This window comes from Miniopterus natalensis, chromosome 13 (assembly GCF_054644295.1).
Source record: "Miniopterus natalensis isolate mMinNat1 chromosome 13, mMinNat1.hap1, whole genome shotgun sequence".
NCBI lineage: Eukaryota > Metazoa > Chordata > Mammalia > Chiroptera > Miniopteridae > Miniopterus > Miniopterus natalensis.
This window is the reverse complement of record NC_142093.1, coordinates 21,496,033-21,501,589: the sequence shown is the minus strand read 5'-3', so window position 1 is coordinate 21,501,589 and position 5,557 is coordinate 21,496,033. Positions and strand designations below refer to the sequence as shown.

General features: G+C 50.0%; 1 pseudogene; it reads left to right on the top strand.

Moving 5' to 3' along the window:
• The first annotated feature begins 4,988 nt into the window (after positions 1–4,988).
• Positions 4,989–5,085, top strand: LOC148091621 (U6 spliceosomal RNA; annotated as a pseudogene).
• The last annotated feature ends 472 nt before the right edge of the window (positions 5,086–5,557 follow it).

Genomic DNA, 5,557 nt, shown 5'->3' with positions numbered 1-5,557 from the left:
CTGTTTGCGCGGACAGCTCCTGGGGTGAGCGCGTTATTTGTGCAGAGGGATTAGTGTCTGCTGGAGCCGACTGGCCGGAAAGCAGAGCCGACCCTTGTCTCTAAGAAAAAGGAAGCAAACAACGACCCGTTTGCTGATTCTCAACACGTTGGGCAAAACCTTGGCGTGGTTTTTTCCTACAATCACTTTAAAAACTTAAAAAGCAGGTTCATAAATCAACCCATGTGTTTTCTTCACCCTTCACCCCTACCCGCCCCGCGCACAGTTCAGACACTTTTTCCAAAGTAGGTAAGAGATTTAGCAAGTTTGTTTTCGTGTCTGCGGCAGCTGCGCGCTGTCGGCCGGTGCTCGCGCCCCTCCCGGGGCGGCGGGTCCCGGCTCCTGCTCGCGCCCCTCCCCGGGCTCCTGCTCGCGCCCCTCCCCGGGCTCCTGCTCGCGCCCCTCCCGGGCGGCGGGTCCCGGCTCCGCCGAGCGTGGGGGCGCCCCCCCGCCCCCCCGGCCCCGCGGGCAGCTGCTTCGCGTCGGCCAGGACGCGCCGGTGGCTGGAGCGGTGGGCGCTCGGCGCGCCCCGGAGGCGTGGGGGACGGTCTCAGAGTTCCCCAGATGCCCGCCCTTGGCCGAGGAGGGTTCGCCAGCGAGGACCCTGCAGGCTCCCCGGCCTCTTCACCATAAAAAATGTACGATGCGGGGGGAAACTCTAAAATGTGATGCTATTTGGGCAGGCCTTGTTTCCACTTCATTCCAAAACTTATTTTCCTTAAACAAGTACTTTTGATCAGCTGGAGTGCTCGACTTCTTTTTGGGGTAAGCCACATTTATTTTTCAAAATGGATTTGTTTGCAATCCCAGCTGCTAAGATCTGATGTTTTGTATTTTAGACCTAGTGGAGGGTGGAAAGCTGGGGGGGTCATTCAGAAATTTGCTCTTGCGGTCATTGTCTCTGGAGTGGCTGGAATTCACAGAAAACAAAACTCTGCTATTGCTTGATCACCCTTAGGAAAGTTTTCGTGTAAATTAAAGGAACAAGAAATAACAAATTGCAAGTAAAGACAAGCCAGGATTTCTATCACAGGCTTGGGAGTGGAACTAAAACTGACTCTGGCTCTAAAACTGTATTACATTCAAGATAAAATTCTTTTGTAGTCAGTTGTGAAAAGGAGCCCAGAATGTGATGGTGTTTAGAATGTCCCAATAGTGTGGCATTTCCTCCAGCTGTTTGAAACTAAGGTGTTTTTTAAACAACCCAGTTAGTGTGTGCCACCTTCTAAATTATTTCAGAGAAGGGATGCATGCATAGACATATTTTCTGCCACCCCTTCTGTCTGAATCTACTGCTGAGTGCATAAAAGGGGAAAAAACACACACACAAAAAAACTATTGAGAAGGCCCAAGCTCTGCACCCGCCCATGGGAATAGATGGAGGATTGTGAGCTCTGCAGCAGCTCAGGATCCCGGATTGAAAGGGCCAGCCAGGCCTGGGAGGGCCCAAGGCAGCTAGAATTAACAGGCATAGCTCTTGGCTGCAGGTCTGGTCCAGCACTAAGATGCTCAATTTTAAAACCTGCCTGGGGTCTCAGAAAATCCCCAAGCTGGATGTGTGCAGGGAGGAAGCCTGCTAGAGTGCATTTGAACCTGGAAGGGAACCGTGCCCAGGCACTAGCTCTTCTCCAGTTTTGCTTGTGGTGACAAGAGTGAAGGCAGATGTGACTGTTTTGAAAGCAGAAGTTGGATCTCTGTGCCTTCCTTGGCCTGGTGAGTTAGTGGGAGCAGACTCAGCCCCTAGAGGGTAAGACCAGGCCGGGTTTACCTTCAGTTGGGGGCCTGTGGCCACTTTCCATTGTTATTGCCTCATTTCATTGTGTTTATTTTTTCTTGTTCACACTTCAGGAGATGTGCAGACCTGTGGCCATCCAGGGCAGGTCCAGTTCCACGCTGCTGGCAAGGCCAAGGCGGGAAGAAGGGAAAGAGGGAGGGGCAGGGAGGAGCCAAGGCCTGGCAGCCAGACAGGCCTGCCCAGGAGGAGTCCTGAGGGGATGGGGGGTCGGCGCCTGAGCTGCAGGAAGCCACAGCACCTCCAGGGTCCACCCCTGCCTAGATGGGTTCTTCCAACCTTTCCTGGCAGTTGCTGCTAGGCCTGGAAAACCTATGAGTGTATATGCGTCTAAGGGCATGACTGTGTGTCGAGGGCGTGCTGGGGGGCGTCCATATGGAGGGTGTATGTGCGTGTGTGTCTGTCCCTGTCTGTCTAGGTGGCTGTGCACATGTTCGTGGGTGCTGCTCTGTGCAGGTGCTCGGGGTCTGTGTCTGTGTGGTGTTTCTGTGGGGGAGAACTGGTGTATGGGGCTGTCTGCGGATATGTGGATCCATGTGGCTATTGGTATGTGTGTGGGGTATGTCTGTCTGTAGGGTGTGAGTCTGTGTGTGTGTGTGTGTGTGTGTGTGTAAATCTGTGGGTTCGGGTGTGTGTTGCTGTGTGTGTGAGCAAGGGGGTTGAGTGTGTCTGTTGCTCCGTGTGTAGGTACACGTGGGTGTGGGTGTACGTGAAGCTGGGGGTGGGGTGTCTGTGGGCAGGTGTGTGGGTCTGTGGGGTGTGAGGGAGAACCTGTCAGCGATGCTGTGCGTTTGGGCCTGGATGTGCCTGTGTGTAGGGGAGTGTCTCCATGAGGGGGTGGGGGTGTTAGCAACACCTACGGAGGAAAAGCAGCCCTTTTTGGCAGCCTCTTTCAAGTTAAAAACTGCTTTCAAAACCCGGAAATGATGGCCAGGCTGTGATCTGCTTCCTGCGGGGGGGGGGGGGGGGGGCAGAACAGGGTGGGGTGGGAGGGTGGCAGACAGACCTCCAGCTTGCGGGGACCCGGGCCCACCTTATTGTGGGGCGCACCTGCCAAGGACAGGCCTCCTGGGCCTGCCTATAGGGACATATTTAGAAACAGTTCTCTGGCTGGAGGAGGAAGGGGCCCATTTATTTTCATCTGTGCAGAAATAGCTCTTGTCAGAGAGGCGTTCGGGTGCCCTCTGGGTGAGAGGCAGCTCTGAAATAGAAGGAAGGATATTAAGGACTTTAAGCAGACAAGAAAACTCCTAAACTCACTGAAACTGAGTTTAAAATATTTCTCTAAAAATAAGCTTTGTTTTCCTTGTGGATTCCTCTGGCAGTCAGGCCCTTGTGTCAGGGTGCTTAGCTGGCCTGGGAAGCCAGGCGGAATTTTTTAAAAAGCAAGTGTTTCCCAGCTGTGGCCTTGGAAAGTTCTCCGTTTTCCATTTATTAAACTCCTAGTTTCCGGCTAATTAAAATTATTTTCAAATAAAACTCCCTGGCCCAGCAATATTTGATGAAACACAGAATTCCCGGTGACCCCCCTCTGCAGGAGGCTGGGCTGGCTGTGGGGTGGCCGATGGTGCTGGTTTTACCTGGAGGAGGGAAGCCTTTGAAATGCATACCCAAGGTCTTGTCTTACCAAATCCCACCACTCCCGTGGTGACTGGGGTGAGAGGCTGCTTGTAGGGCAGTCTCTGAGCCCTGTACCCCTTGACAAGGGGCTGTGGGTCATTGAGAACCTGCTGTTTCTTTCTATGCACCCCTGAGCAGAGAAGGGGTGCACTTCAGGGGACAAGAACTAGGCTGAGTATGTGGCAGGTGATGCTGTGCTCCCTGGTCTGGTTACTGTTGAAGATTTAGGTCCAGCCGGTCCAATGTGCCAGGGCTTTATTGAGCACCTACTAGATGCCCAGACTCCCAGGGCAACACGTTATAAAGATGGAAATCAGAGATGCTGCAGGCAGGGGGCATGTATTGCTAAGGGCCAGAGGTTGTGTGATTCAGAGTCGCTGACAGGCCCCCTCACTGCCCTGGGATTCAGTCCACATATCACAGGGGTGGGATGCTGAGACTGCTGGCGGGACCTTTCATTCATCCCTCAGGTAGCTCTTGATCGCCTAGTAAATGCTGCACAGAGGGAACAGATGAGCTGACAGGTGTCATCCTGCCCACATGGAGTGTACATAATGTTTTCAAGGTCCGTTCGTGATGTAGCTTCAGTCAGCAGCCTTCATTCCTTTGTATGGCAGTGTACTGTTCCATTTTATGGATAGACTACGTTTTGTTTATTCATCAATTGACAGACATTGGAGCTGTTTTCACGTTTTGGTTATTGTTGAGCAATGCTGCTCTGAACATCCATGTACGGTTTTTGTGTAAGCATGTTTTCAATTCTTTTGGTTATATATGTAGAAGTAGAATTGCTGATCACATGGTCACTCTATGTTTAGCTTTTTGAGGACTGCCATACTATTTTCAAAAGAAATACACTGGTTTTTGTAACTATTTAATTAATGCCTGTTTCCCCTACTCATCCTGATGCGTGCTCTATGATGTCTACATATAAAAACATGTACACTCATTCACAATAGCCAAAAAGTGGAAACAACCGAAATGTCCATCAACACATGGGTAAGTAAACAAAGGCGGTCTATCCAATACAATGAAGTGGTATTTAGTCATAAAAAGGGATGAAGTATTGATTCACAGTACAACATGAATGAACCTTAAAAACATTGTGTTACATGAAAGAAGCCAGACACAAAAGACTACATGATTCTACTTATATGAAATGCCCAGAATAAGCAAATCTATGGAGACAGAAAGTAGATTCGTGTTTGACAGGCTAAAGGACGACGGGAATGAATGCTGCTAGATACAGTGTTTCACTTTGGGTTGATGAAAACATTCTGGAATTAGATAGTGGTGATGGCTGCACAACCTTGTGAATATACCAAAGTTCGTACATTTGTGTACTTTAACCCGGTGAATTTTGTTGTATGTGAAACCTGAAATCTGGGGTATGAAAGGGAAGGACAGAGAATGAGAGCCTCTGTCAGGAAAACTGACCTCACTTAGGGCCTGGGAAGCTTCTAAAGAAGTAAGAAGAGCAAGTCACAGTAAGGCGAAGAGCCAGAGAGAGAGTTTTCCAAGTGAAAGGAACAGCTAGGTGCTTGCTTCAGCAGCACATGTACTAAAACTGGAACAATACAGAGATGGCACCTGCACAAGGATGGCATACAAATTCGTGAAGATTCCATATTTTTAGGTTACTAGAATTATAGTGGTGATCATTTTGTAAGGTATATAGATGTCAAAGCACTATGTTGTGTACCTGAAAGTAATATAGTACTGTATACCACCTATATTTTAATTTTTTTTAAAGGAGCAGCTAGTGCAAAGGCCCTGTGGTTAGAGGGAGCATGGTTCCAGAGAGAAAAGGAAAAATGGATATAGCACTGGGGTGGAGAACAGAGCTAAGCGGCACAGGAAGGGGCTCAGGCAAAGGGCTCAGCGCTCACGAGACCACTAGCCTACCCTGGCCAGTGTGGCTCAGTTGGTTGAGCATCAGTCCACGCACCAAAAGGACACCAGTTTGATATCCAGTCAGGGCACATGCCTGGGTTGTGGGCTCAATCCCCAGTGCAGGAGGCAGCTGGTCGATGTTTCGCTCTCTTATTGATGTTTCTCCCTCCTTCTCCCTTCCTCTCTCTAAGATCAATAAAAAATATTTGAAGC